This window comes from Lampetra fluviatilis, chromosome 13 (genome assembly GCF_964198595.1).
Source record: "Lampetra fluviatilis chromosome 13, kcLamFluv1.1, whole genome shotgun sequence".
Lineage (NCBI taxonomy): Eukaryota > Metazoa > Chordata > Hyperoartia > Petromyzontiformes > Petromyzontidae > Lampetra > Lampetra fluviatilis.
In genome coordinates this window covers 1,576,951-1,592,462 of record NC_136287.1, presented here as the reverse complement: position 1 = coordinate 1,592,462, position 15,512 = coordinate 1,576,951, and positions in this window count along the sequence as shown.

The window sequence follows — 15,512 nt, the reverse complement described above, 5'->3', positions numbered from 1 at the left end:
CCAAAATAAAGCCATAAAAGCAATAAAACAGTGGTTATAGGAACTGTGACCGAATTTTCACAATAAACGACGTGAACAACATGTACTACCAAACTCTGCAGCCATAGCTGGCTGCATGAGTCACTCCACAATTTATTTAGGGGAGGCTTGAGCTGATTTGTACCGTTGTATGGTGTAGTGTATAGTAGTGTAGTGTATAGTGTAGTGCATAGCAGTGGAGTGTATAGTAGTATAGTAGTATGTATGTTGAACTTCTTTCGCACCGTACGTAGCCAGCCGTGCTAATCGGAGGTGCGGAGGAACGACAACAAACTAAGCACGACAATTTATTCTAAACAAAAATAGTTTTCAGTCGAGATGTAAAAGTGAATAGCTTCAGTGGCTTCCTAACATCGGAAGAGCGTTCCAGACGGCCGCAGAAGCGCATCTGATAGCACGCGATGCAGTGGCCACCGTCTTTGTTCGACGGTTCGCCAAGAGCTGCCACTGCGAGGATGATCGGAGTGCGCGTGATGGTGGTTTATGCTCCTTGACGAAGTCAGCGAGGCAGTGTGGCTCATTTGTGGCGAGCACTTTGTGTGTAATCAGTGCGACCTTACAACGTAGTCGTTCAGCAATCGGAAGCCAATGCAGCACTGGACGGACACGGTCGGAGAGAGATGATTTTAGTTTCGTTCGTATTTATCGCGAGCTCAACTTGGCAGCATTATCTAATCTCTCGCGATTAATTCCCCACCCATTCGTTGGGGGGAATTAGTGTAATCAGCAGACCGTAAATAATTCTGAATTATTTTTGCTTTCGCCAAACGTGCTGGTGAGATTACAGGCAGCAGCAGTCAAACATCTCGTAAAGTACTTGAGGATAACGTCACCCCCTCCCCTTTCCACCATCACTGCCATGTCCCACACACGGCGTTGTTCCAGGGCCCTCATCCAGCAGTGGATTGACACACGCCCTGCACAGGTGTGTACCCTGTGGTGTGACTCCGTTGCCCAATGTTTGTTAATGATTGGGGACGCGGAACACAGGACTCGGGGGGCGGCTTGGCCTGGCCTTGCCCGGGGTTCATGATTAACCCGACCTGGTTAATGGAGACGTGGGAGCGGTGGCTGTGAACTAGTGCTGCCCCCCCCCTCCTAGGTAGACTCAGCCTCAAATGAGTAACCCGGTGCGGTGTGTAAAATCATCGTAACTGGGGAGACAAAGGCGGTCGGGCGTGGTGCTGGCCATCCACACCCTCGTGTGCCGTGCCGGCCTTCATAGGTGCTACTCGCTAACAGCACTTGCCCCGACAGTCTGTGAAGGCTACACGGGGGATCTTTGTCTTTGTGAACACAATTTTCGATGTGAAACAAAAATGCGATTTCCGGTGTAATGTTAGTAACGAAGAATTGCCTGCAAGAGACTGCACCTGCGAAGCGACAAACCGCACGGCGACACAAGTCACCGCGTGGTTCATCGATGTATTGCCCTCGTTCCTCATTTAGTGCGGGTGAAGGCGCAGCCACTGCAAGTGCTCACTAATCACGCCACTGATGGCGGAAGGCGCCTACCACTGCAGAAAGCTCTAGAGTTGTATTCGGCTTACTCTCCCACGCTCACCACGACGTCTTGGAAGAGGTGGGCGTACCCACACTTTACCCCACCACACGCGGCCTGTCAATCGACTTCGCTGTGATGTACCCAATTATGCTGTTGCGTGTGATGGCAGCAGCAATGACGATGTGGCTCAGGAGCTCGACGCCATTGTCAAGGTCCTGCTGCTGCTGGTCACGACGAGAGGGCTTCAGCAGAGAGAGAGAGTTTGTGACGACAGGGTGGTCCAGATGTCTTGTGACCCCCCCTTCCTCTCTCTAAAATTGTTCTCCTTTCCATATTTATGTTTTAAATGAATCTTAATTTTTTTTCTAATTAAGTTTTACAGAATTAAATGGGGGTCACATTATATCTGGACCACCTTGTACAGTGGATTCACTGTACCGTCCATAGTTTGAGTTGCATGGCCCAGTCGCACCACAGTGGCTTATCTTGTAACTCTGTGTAACTCTATGCATCTCTATGTAACTCTGTGCAACTCTATGTAACTCTGTGTATCTCTGTGAAACTCTGTGTAACTCTATGCAACTCTGTGTATCTCTGTGTAACTCTATGTATATCTCTATGTAGCTGTGGTTCCCATAGCCGTCTTAACTCGCTGAGCCAGATGTGGAGTAACCGTGCGCCTAACGAGTGGGATCGGTGTGTGCGAGCTGATCTGCACCTCAAACAAACTCTAGCGCAGGCGGGAGGAAAAGCAGAGTCCTACAGCGACGGGGGAAGGGGGGAAACGGTAGGTGCAAGATGGCAGCCGCAGCTTTGAACCTGCATGTGGCTCAGCCGTATTGGTCGTTTAGACTGTCGACTAGAGGCAACAGCAACATCCGGCAGCACCCTGAGCGACCAAGCAGCCTTTCCTAGGGACAGCACCTCTTGCTCCTGATGGAGAGAGGCCTAGAAAAGGTGGCCTAAACAAAGCTTGCCTCAACTCACCCGGGTGGCTTGCCGCAGCCAACGGGCATCTCTTTACGCGGTCACAAAGAAACCAAACTTCTCAAAATGTGCATGCTGGAATGTTCGCACAATGATGGATGAAAACAACCGCCTACAAAGACGCTCGGCTCTCGTGGCAAGGGAGTTTCCCAGACTTGACATTGACATCGCAGCACTTAGCGAAATTCGCTTCGCAGAGCAGGGATCCCTGGCTGAACACGGGGTGGGCTACACCCTGTTCTAGTCAGGGAAAGCCAAAGAGGAGAGACGCCTATCAGGCATTGGCCTCATGATGAAGAACACCATCACTGGCAAATTCCTGTGCCTGGGTGGCTCAGGCGGTACCGGTCCAGCTCCCGACAGAGGAATGGCAACCTCTCCTCCGAAGTGAGCGTTCAAAGATTCCACGTGGCCATCCGTAGTGGCTTTTTATTGTTTCTGGAGGAGCACCTAGGGTAAGGATTCAGTTTTTTGGCTCCGCCAAATGTGGTTGGCCAGGAAACGTTAAAGACGCCTGTTCATTAAGCTTGTGCCTCTGCCTCTGGCACAAGCTCTGGCACAAGCTCTGGCACAAGCTTAATACATTTTTAAAATCGTCGTTTGGTGGTAGTCAGTTGAAGGTGGAGGGGTTACCAGCCCCTTGCACCCATCCAGAGCCTCCATTTGGCCACTGTGGTGGTTACAACCGCCATCAAGGGAAAGGCCAATCTAAATTGGCCCTCCCCCTACGGCACTGCCCACCACAGCGTTGCCATCCGGCACCACGAGGAGTTAGGGGGTTGTTTTTGCCAGACTCATCAGATGGCACAACCCTTGTGACAGACAAGGAAGCTATCATGCATCAATGGTCAGAACACTTTAGCAGTCTCTTTGCAGACAAGCGAACAGTCCAAGAAGCATCCATAGCCAAGATACAACAATGCGAAGTGAGGACTGAACTGGAAACACCACCAACATGGGCAGAAATTGCATCTGCCATCAAGAAACTAAAATCACACACGGCACCTGGTATTAATGGGATCCCAGCCGGAGTGTACAAGGAGGGAGGAGATGCACTTCTAGAAAACGTCACAGACCTTTTCTCATCTTGCTGGGCGAATGTCGCAATACTGGAAGAGCTCCGGGATGCAGTAATTGTCTCCCTATACAAGAACAAGGGGGTGAAATCTGACTGCTCCAATTACCGTGGAATCACCCTTCTCTCTATCACAGGCAAAATTCTGAACAGTGTCCTACTGGACAGATTAGTGCCAATCATTGCCGAAGAAGTCCTCCCTGAAATCCAGCGTGGCTTCAGGTCAGGGATGGGAACAGCAGACGCGGTCTTTGTCCTGAGGCAGTTACAAGAAAAGTGCAGGAAACGGAACATGGGCCTCTATGCTGCAATCATTGACCTCAACGAGGCTTTTGACACAGTCAGTCGTGATGGTCTCTGGAGAATTCTGTCCAAACTGGGCTGCCCTCCCAAGTTCCGTTCCATCGTGCAGCAACTACACGTCGGACAGAAAGGCCACAGGGTCAAACACAACGGAAGCCTCCCGATCAACAATGGGATCAAGAAAGGTTGCGTGCTGGCACCAACACTTCAGTCTGATGCTCCAAGGGGGCAAAGGAGGGACTGACAGGAGGCCTCTACGTCCGATGTTGGACCGATGGCAGTCTTGTTTTCAATCTCCGGTGTCTCTTTGCCAAGACCAAAACCACGGAGCAACATGTTCTGGAACTGCTCTCTGAAGATGACTGCACTCTTCCTGCACACACGGAGAAGGCCCTACAACTCATTGTGAACTGTTCCTCTGAGGCGGCTATTGCTTTTAGCCTGATCATCAGCCTAAAAAAAACAGAGGTGTTATACCAGCCCCCACCTCGTAGAGTGTACACCGCACCATCAATCACCATGGACAACACCCATATCAACGCAGTGGAACAGTTCACATACCTGAGCAGCGTAATATCCAAAGACTCATCCATCACCAAGAACATTGACAACAGACTTGTCAAGGCAAACTGCAGAGCCACTCACTTCGCCTCACCACAAAGATGTAGGTTTCCAGGGCAGTTGTAGTAACCACCCTTCTATACGGCTCAGAATCCTGGGTCCTGTACCGGAAACAGCTTAGGCTGCTGGAGCATTTCCACCAGCGTTGCCTGCGTTCAATCATGAACATCAGATGGCGGGACTATGTCACAAACAACATAGTCCTGGAGAGAGTTCTGACACCCAGCACTGAGTCCATCCTGCTGCTTGGTCAGCTACGCTGGGCTGGCCACGTCTGGGGCATGGAGGACAACAGGATGCCCAAAGCAGTCGTCTACAGCGAGCTGTGTCATCAAGGACCACTGCAAACAGCAACTGACTGCTGCGGGTGTCGACACCCGAACTCGGGAGCTCGGGGCTGGGCGGTCCGCAGCCCAAGCAAGCGGCTAAACTAGCAGAGCGAACGAGGCACGGCGCTTAAACAGAAACACGGAGGCGCAGAAAGACGACCACCATGGACACGTCCTCCTGCCAACCGCATGGACCTCGTATTCCTCCATGATCTTCGCAAGCGAAGAACCAGCCGACGATGTATCTCTACGTATCTCTGTGTAACTCTGTGTAACTCTATGTAACTCTGTGTAATGCTATGTTTCTCTATGTATTTCTGTGTAACTGTGTATCTCTATGCATTTCTATGTAACTCTATGCATCTCTATGTAACTCTTTGGATTTTTCGGTAAAGTCACGTAGATATAAAAATTATAATAAAAAATAAAGTGAATCAAAATAAACCAAAAACCACTAATGTAGACTGTAGCCTGATTCTTAATCGGAGTGAGTATACTGGCAATCTCTAATGTAGACTGTAGCCTGGTTCTTAACCTCGGTGAGCGCACTGGCAGTCTATAATGTAGACTTATTCTGGTTCTTTCAGTAATAAAAAATAAAATTAAAATAGAATACAAATAAAAAACAAAACCCACGACGTTTCGATCGCAAGACAAGCAGTCGTCATCAGGAAAAGGGGGGTTAGTCTCCTAAGGCAAACCAGGCAATCATGGCTGGTGTCGGGGTTGATTGCCTGGTGGCCCTTTGATTGGTGTAGACCTACTGCCGGTGTCGGGGTCTTCTCCTACATTAACATCAGCTGCCCCGCCCATTCTGCTGACTCACTTGGGCTACGCCTATCCCTGAACTTCTATAAACAGTTTGCCTTTAGAGGCTAACCCCCCTTTTTCTGATGACGACCGCTTGTGTTGCATCGAAACGTCGTGCTATTTTAATTTAATTTATGTATTACTGAAAGAACCAGAATAAGCCTACATTATAGACTGCCAGTGCGCTCACTCAGTTTAATAACCATTGCTACAGTCTACATTATAGACTGCCAGTGCGCTCACTCAGTTTAATAACCATTGCTACAGTCTACATTATAGACTGCCAATACGCTCACCAGCTGAAAACCCAGGCTACAGTCTACATTATAGACTGCCAGTACACTCACCAAGGTTAATAACCAGGCTACAGTCTACCTTATAGACTGCCAGTACACTCACTCAGCTTAATGACCAGGCTACAGTCTACATTATAGACTGCCAGTACACTCACCCAGCTTAATAACAATTGCTACAGTCTACATTATAGACTGCCAGTACACTCACTCCGATTAAGAACCAGGCTACAGTCTACATTCGTGCTTTTATTGTATTTGTTTTATTTTTTAATAAACTTTCTTTTTATTATTGTATTTCTATCTACGTGACTTTACCGAAAGAACCAAAGAATATCTATGTAACTCTACGTAACTCTATGTATCTCTGTAACTCTGTATCTCTATGCATCTCTATGTAACTCTACGTAACTCTATGTATCTCTGTAACTCTGTATCTCTATGCATCTCTATGTAACTCTGTGTAACTCTGTGTAACTCTATATAACTTTTTGTAACTCTGTGCATCTCTACGTTACTCTATGTAACTCTATGTATCTGTACGCGTATGCATCTCTTTGTGTCTCTGTGGGTTGCTGCATGGCCACAGTCGCACCCACTGTGGCTCGCGTCTTTAATTTTCCCATTCACGAAGGCGATGTGGCACTGCATGGGCCCGCTGCTGCTGCTGCAGCTCGCGACGTTCTTCTTCTGCTGGGTGCCCGCAGAGGGAGAGATGCGGGGTGGAGGTGCGGGATTTCAGAAAATCGCTCCCCAATGTTGCAGCTGCCGCGCCGGGAGATGGAACCGAACCGGCGAATCCCTCTGGTCCAGGGGGGGGGGAGGTGCTGCTGCTGCTCACCTTTCACACATTGGCATCTCCCTCCGTTTATCATTCTTTCCATAATGTTTATTACGGAAGGCAGAACGTGGTAACCCGGCTGTTATTGGGGAGGAGGTGGCGGTGGGGAGCGGTTTTCCATTCGGTTACCGGTTTTTGGGTTACCGGTTTTGGCAACCGGAATCCGCGGTGGTTCAGGGGTTATCGCTCTCCGTGCCAAGGTGGGGGCGGTGCGAGGCGTGTCGCCAAACCGGATCCGAAACCGGTTCTGCGGGAGATCAGCGGGGCCGAGATGATGGCGAGATTAAGACTGAGAGAGGAAATGTTGTGTTAATGTTGCGTGGTGAGCGTGCGCGTGTGTGCGTGTATGTATGTGTGTATGTGTGTGTGTATGTGTGTGCGTGCGTGTATGTGAGTGCGTGTGTGCGTGTTTGTGTGCGTGTGTATATATGTGAGTGCGTGTGTGTGTAAGTGTGTGTGCGTGTGTGTGTATGTGTAGTGGGCTCAAACGGAGGCTCAGACGTTCTCTTGGAGGCAACGCAATGATTAATACCAACACACCAACACAAACTGCCCCTTCACCAGTTAACAAACTACGGTGGTGGTCCACCAGGCTAACTCCACCAACTGCACTGGGAGTAGCTACGATGGACGGGACCCCAGCTTGGGTCCCGTATTGGTGACTTGTCTTCGGCCGTAACGCGTGGAGTCTTGAGGATCACAACAGAAGCCGGTCTCACTGGGGGCCCGGCTCGTATATCCCGTGGGCGGGGCTCGCTCCGAAACCTCTCCACGACCCCCTCTGGAATCCTCCAGGATGATCTCCCAACTCGACACGTGGTCACTCCAGCCCCCCTTTGGGGGTCATCGGGTAGACACCTCCGGTCACGTGTCCTCCGGGGTCAACCAGAGTTCCATGGCCCCTTGAAACCCCGTTCCGAGGCCGGCACCCTATCCTGTAGGGGTTGGCACTGCACGCAGCGCGTGGTGCCATCTCCTGCTGCCAGCCAGTGCTCCCCGAGCCCCCCGCCAGGGCCGGCACTGCATCCACCCTCCTCAGCGGTGTCTGCGATGTCGCGACTTCGCGCGCCGTGCCTCTCGGAGGCCGGCTTCACACAGTGACCGACAGTGACATCCAACGATGTCACTGCATGCGTGTGTGTGCGTGCGTGTGTGTGCGCGTGTGTGTGTGCGTGCGTGTGCGTGTGTGCGTGTGTGCGTGCGTGTGTGTGCGCGTGTGTGCGTGCGTGTGCGTGTGTGCGTGCGTGTGTGCGTGCGTATGTGCGTGCGTGTGTGCGCGCGCGTGTGCGTGTGTGCGTGCGTGTGTGTGCGCGTGTGTGCGTGCGTGTGCGTGTGTGCGTGCGTGTGTGCGTGCGTATGTGCGTGCGTGTGCGTGTGTGCGTGCGTGTGTGCGTGCATTTCTTAATAAGTGCTCGTTCCAGCACTTGCCCCCGAAACGTCTGTTGATGCCATACGGGGGATTTCTGTCTCGTGTGTAGTGGGGGGGGGGGTAGCGGCGGTGCAGTGGTTAGCGCAACGGCTCTACGATTCCCGCTCACGGGCCGACACCCGTGACGATTATCTGAACCGGTGCTGGGCCTCCTCTAGATCGACTCAGCCCCAAATGAGTACCTGGTGCGGTGTGTAAAGCATCGCCACTGGGGAGACAAAGGCGTGGGTGATGGCCACCCACCCTCGTGTCCCGTGATGGTCCTCATAGTTGCTCGCTAACAGCACTTGCCCCAACAGTCTGTTGAGGCTATAAGGAGGGAGGGGGGCGATTGGGGATCTCTGTGTGTCTAGTGGGGAGCGGTCGTGATTCGCCCATGAACTCTCTCACTCCCAATCGCGCCTGCATGTTCTCCAGAACCTCACACACACACAGGCAAAGGTCACCCGTGTAGGCATTAACAGACTGTTGGAGCAAGTGATATGAGCGAGGCACGGTACACCAGGGGGTATATATAATACCTTTGTATTCCTAATACTAATGTTTACACACCGCTCCAGGTACTCATTTGAGGCTGAGTCTACCAAGGGGAGGCCCAGCACCGGTTCAGATAATCGTCACGGGTGTTGGTTCGTAGCGCAGTGCGCATACCACTACACTACCGCTCCCTATCACACACTTGCAACACCCACACTCACCCACCCACACTCACCCACGCACACTCACCCACCCACGCACACTCACCCACACACACTCACCCACGCACACTCACCAACGCACACTCTACCCACACTCACCCACCCACACTCACCCACGCACACTCACCAACGCACACTCTACCCACACTCACCCACGCAAATTCACCCACGCACACTCACCCACCCACACTCACCCACCCACGCACACTCACCCACCCACACTCACCCACGCACACTCACCAACGCACACTCTACCCACACTCACCCACGCAAACTCACCCACGTACACTCACCCACGCACACTCACCAACGCACACTCTACCCACACTCACCCACGCAAACTCACCCACGCACACTCACCCACCCACACTCACCCACGCACACTCACCCACGCACACTCACTCACCCACGCACACTCACCCACCCACACTCACCCACGCACACTCACCCACCCACACTCACCCACGCACACTCACCCACGCACACTCACTCACCCACACTCACCCACGCACACTCACCCACCCACACTCACCCACGCACTCACCCACACACACTCACCCACCCACACTCACCCACCCACACTCACCCACGCACACTCACCCACCCACACTCACCCACGCACACTCACCCACGCACTCACCCACCCACACTCACCCACGCACACTCACCCACCCACACTCACCCACACACACTCACCCACGCACACACGCACACACGCACTCACCCACGCACACTCACCCACGCACACTCACCCACGCACACTCACCCACGCACACGCTCGCGTGCGCACTGTACCCGTGGTGAATGTGCACACTCATCCCGCGCGCAGGTGACTCGGTTACGCAAGACCCCCCCCCCCGCCTGGGTGGGTGCCCCCCCCCCCGCTGCCCCCCTCCCCCCGCTGCCCCCCTCTATCTCTGCGGTGAATTTTGTTTTCTTTTCAGAGTTAAATCTTCAGTCTCTTCTCAGTCTTCATTGAACACAAATATATGAACCACTGCTGAGCAACGCCGACTACCTCCTCCATCCCTCATTTGCCGACGGCCACCATCCTGCCTGGCAGCAGCTTCGTGCTGACGACAAAAAGCAGCTGCTGCTCCTACTGCTGCAGGAGCTGCTGCTGCTGCTGCGTCAGCCGAAGCAGCACCTGCAGCAACTTCACATGAAGGTGCAGCAAGCAATTAGCTGTTTATGCTTGAGCATTGCAGCGATGATGTTCAAGGAGGTCCATGTCTATGTCGAGGTCTGATGCTGCTTCAGGCCACGACGAGAGGGCTTCACCAGAGAGAGTTCGTGTCGTGTCGCTGTTCCTCCTCCGTTGAAGGAGCGCAGACCACAGTGGGATTAATGTGCGGGCCGTCGTTTGGGTTGCATGGTCACAGTCGCACTACTGTGGCTCGTCTTCCATTCTCCATTTACGAAGATAACTTCATACATTTGCCTGTTGATGTTCTGATGCGGTTGATGGATACACCAGTGGTGAGTGGGTGAGTGAGTGGGTGAGCAGGTGAGTGGGTGAATGTCTGAGTGAGTGAGTCGATAGCGACACCAGTGTCTTCGAGGAGGAATGCCAATTAGCGATGAAAAGCAAACAGCCATCACGTGCCTAGCGAGGAGCAATATAGTTGGTGGAGTAAACTGATGTTAGACGCTCTGTGATATTATAAAAACATGAATGAGAAACACACAAAGACTTTGTGGCTGCACTGCCACTCGCTCAGCCGCCGCCTCCGCAGCGCTCCGCTCTCGCTACTGCCACGGCCACCGAGCCTCTTCAATGGTCCATTCCTGCACCCACGGGAGCTGGTGCTGCTTGTGTTGAGGCAACGCCGCTGACATTAGTCTGCACGCTCCCCAGAGGGCCCGTGTGGCTGATGGGATGTGTAAACAAATACACCCCAGACCGCATTCGCCTTCCCCAAATACACAAAGATAAAGATCCCCCGTATAGCTCTGAACAGCCTGTTGAGGCAAGTGCTGTTAGCATGTAGCAGCACCTATGAATGCCGGTAAGGCAGACGACGGGATGAGTGGACAGCACCACGTCCGGCCGTCTTTGTCTCCCTGAGTGTCGATGTTTACTACACACCGCACCAGGTACTCATTTGAGGCTGAGAAGACCTCGGGGAGGCCCATGGCCGGTTCAGATAATCGTCACTGGGTGTTGGGACGTGAGTGGGTAATCGAACTCGGGTGGCCGGGCTCGCAGCACTAGCGGCTCCGCGCCTCCGAAGACTACACAGGGACACACGCACGGACACGGGCCAAGAACTTTAAAAAAAATCAAAAACTGACAAATGTGTCATCGGAGCGTGGGAGGCACGAATGCTCGGAATTTACACCGAGACGGAGAGAGAAGAACGGCGATCGCAGCAGCCACGGAAGAGGTGGTGGGGGGGGTTAAGGAGCCGGGCGTGCGGTGGCTTGGGCCGCAGGAGAGCATCGCCAGGAGCGGATGGACGATGACGGTGGTCGCGGTGGTGGTGGTGGTCGTGGTGGTGGTGGAGCAGGAGGAGCAGGAGGACGACTCCGTGGTCGAGACGTATGACGGCGTAGCAGCCTCAGAGTGGAACGCGCCCCCCCCCCCCCCCGCAACACTGGGCCATCCACTGCGGAGATGGAGCGGTGGAAGTCGGCCGCTTGTGCGCACGCCGCTACTCCAATTAGCACGCGCGGCTCCGTGCGTTGCGAAAGAAGTTCAACAGACACGAAGATCGTCCCCCTCGTGCAGCCTCAACAGACTGGTGAGGCAAGTGCTGTTGGCGAGGAGCTATGCAGGCTGGCACGGCACCCGAGGGCGACGGTGGCCAGCACCACGCCCGAGCGCCTTTGTCTCCCCAGTGACGACGTTCACACACCGCACGATGTTTTCCAGGCTGAGGAATTTCTCCTCCCCCAAAACCTCACAGAATGCTCAGCAAATCTGCAAACCTGTTCCTGGGGGTCGGAGATTGGATCACCGTCCTTTCCCCTAATTATGGTGATAGGCGTGGCACTGCAAGTTACCTTTTTGATGGAATTAAACAGTGACGTGTGATCGCGGGCCACTGAGATAGATTACATCTCCTCAGCAACCTGCGACCACCACCCGCCCTTGCAATGCCTCATTGCTCTCCGAACCTCCAAGCAGAGGCTGCGGTAAGCCTCCTCTTTCTCTGACGTGGATGATGTAGACGATGAGAGTGGGCCTATTGCTTTTTCTCAGCCAGCCTGAACACCTCCGTGTCCTCTGTCAGCCAGGGTCTCTGGGGAGGTCTGGACCGTGTACCCAAAGCAGCCATTGCAGCTTCATGAGCCACAGTCCTAAACCTCGCCCAATTCCCATCGACATCAGGAGGAGTGGGGGATTATGCCAACCCCATCTACAAGCGATGATGACATTCTCACTTGCAACTTTCATCAGCGAGCTGAGACCAGGCCACTATGGGTTTGAATGGGGTTTTGGGTGGAACACCCACCACCAGAGTGGAAGAATGGCAGGCGCATCTTACAGATGACAAGTCGATGGTCGGTCGGCAGATCAGCTCCACGGTAGGTCCTGGTGTCAAGGGCATGGCCCGCGTCCGCTGGTCCGTCACTATCTAGTCCAACAGATGCTCTTGCTTGGACCCGGCCTGCATCCATGATGTATGGATGTGTAGTGGTGATACGCGCTGGTGGTAGGGATCGTGGGGTAGCACGTGGTGATTGGCTGTGTGTTGGTGACGCGCGCTGACGGTGAGTGATCGTAGGTCAGCGCGGGGTCATGGGTTATGTGATGGTGATTGGCTGTGTGTTGGTGACGCGCGCTGACAGTGATGGATCGTGTGGCAGCGCGTGGTGATTGGTCGGCTAGGGTGGGTGCTCACATCGCGGTCCGCATAGGCTCCGTCTCCTTGGAGCGGAGGGCTATATAAGGCGGTGCGCGCGGGCGCTCGGGGAGAAGTTGGTGACCAGTGAAGACGGAAGACGGAGGAGGAAGAGATAGGGTCCTGAGACACCTAGTCCCGCTGTCCTTGTAAGGACCGGGGCCCTGTGTGGCTCAGAGGCGGGACCTTGGGACCTGGGGGCCGGACGTCCGTGTGAGGACCGGGCCGCGGGACCCAGTGGTCGTGATCCGTACCCAAGCTGGGGTGGGTCTAGAGGTTCCCCCGGATGCTACGGGGCTGGAATGCCCGTGTGTGTGTAGCCGGGTGGAACGGGTAGCGTGAGCTGTAGATACCACCCGTGTCAGGTGGAACGTGTAGCGTGAGCTGTAGTGACAACACGTGTTATTGTGACAACCCAAGTGTGAATAAAGTGTGCTACCCGTCAAGTGGTCTCCCGCCGTAGTTTACTATACTACAGATGCGCTGATGATGGAACAGCGTGAAGGTAGTTACATGCCTATGGGCTGCACAAAAATCTTGCAACCTCCTACCGTTATTGAGCTGATCTGACCCATGCGTTCCAATCACTCCAGACCAGATTCCAGCATCATGACCAAATCGGACATTAAGGTCACCCAACAGGATTACTCTATTCCGAGGGGCCACTTTAGCTAGCACCTGTGACAGGAGGTCATGAAAGGCATCTGACTCATCAGCCTTGCCTGTATCCCTCCACTGATGTTCATCTTCGGTAGTGGCATAAGTAACCAACAACCACTCCTCACCTCTGGTTGATGGGAAGGTGAGCCCAAAGTAGCCTGGGGCTTACAGCTTCCAACACCTCACCGCCATGCTCCCACGCCCTCTTCATTCGTTTGTTCAGAAGAGCCACACCCTGTTGTTTGGCAGTCTCCTGCCCCGAGTAGAGGACTGTCCACCCCTCATGGTGGCAGGAGCCAGAGCTCGTCCACCAGATCTCCTGAATACCACAGAGATCCAGGCAGTACTAGTCCAGCTGCTGACAGAGGAGTGGCAGCCTCTCCTCTGCAGTGAGCGTTCGAACATTCCACGTGGCCACACGAAGTGGGTTTTTGCTGTTTCTGAAGGGTAAGGATTCAATCTCCTGGCTCCGCCAAAAGGGGTTTGGCCAGGAGACGTCATAGACGCCTGACCCCCGAGGGCCTCCGGCACAAGTTCAGTTGGATATTTTTTTCGTGGTTTAGTGGTAATTAATTGAAGGTGGAGGGGTTACCAGCCCCCTCGCACCCGTCCAGAACCCCCTTTGGCCGCTGTCGTGGCTACAAACACCATGAGGGAAATGGCCATTTGAAATTGGCCCTCCCCCCATAGCACTGCTCACCACAGCATCACTGTCCGGCATCAACGAGGAGGAAGGGGGTTCTTTTGCCATACACACGTGTCCACACACACGTGTCCACACACACGCACGCCCCCCCCCAAAAAGCAGTTCCACAACCCCACGCCCACCCCCGCCCCTACAACTCCGCCCCCACTACCCAAAAAAAAATCAGAATTCTCGAGAAACAGCGAGTTGTTTTTTATTATTACAAAATATGTACAACATTTTAACGATGAAACGTCTTGTTAGGCAAAACCCGAAGCTTTAAGTTCAAAAGCGCCTCTTTTTGATGTCGTGTCTAAAAAAAAAGTGCATTACTCGTTTTTGTATCTTGATATATCTCTCTATATACACACAAAGACAAAGATCCCCCAGGTAACCTTCAACCAGGCTGTAGGGCAAGTGCCATGAGCGAGCACCTATGAAGGCCGCACGACGCACAAATGACATGGGGGGGGGGTGTAGCCAACACCAACGGCCGACCGCCTTTGTCTCCCCAGTGCCGATGGGGTTTGTTTCTGTACACACACAGCGCACCAGGTACTCATTTTGAAGTCTGCGTCGACCGAGGAGGGGAGGCCAAGGAACCGGTTCAAGATAACTCGCCGTCACTGTTATTCGGAGCGCAGTGCGCTAACCGCTTTGCCACCGCTCATCCCCCCACACAGAGAGATTGAGTTGGGCCTGCGGCCTGCGGCCTCACTGAGCGGCTGTGGCTCGCTGCTGTTGCCAAATTCGGAGCTGGGCTTTGGGAACGTCCGTTTATCGTCCTGGGATGTTGCTATCATCTCCCCGGTCTCTCTTTTCAACGTTGTTTATAATACACGGCGGAGTTCTGGGCGGCTCCAAATTCATCATCGCATTGTGTCTCTGTTCCTCTTTTTCTCTGTGTTCGGTGAATAACTTGGCCCTGGGTCTGCTTCCCCAAGTACTACCGCTTAGCTATTGCTTGTATGACAGCAAGTAAGGCACACTGAGCTACGTAGCTCTTCTTCTGACGCGGCCTGGCCACAAATGATAACTTACACGAAGCCGGATTATCACGTGGAAACTTACAGCAGCCAAACACTCGAAAGCCTGGTTCAGTCCACGGAACTCGCTGTCGAGGTGTGCAAGGGAGTTTGGGAGGGCCGGGGATTGGGGCTGATTGAAGGCCCCGCGTCTGCTGCACTACTGCGTGCACAGCGACCTATGGAGAGAGGGCGCCATGGTGGCGAGATGTTAATTACCTCGCCTGGTATGCAGGAGGTCGTTGCTTCGATCCCGATCCCTGATGCCTAGATCTCTCCCCGTGATCGCGTGGGGTTTTCTCCGCTCCACATTTACAATCAACATCAGGCGTTTAGAGTATTTGGCTGCTATAAATGTCCACGTA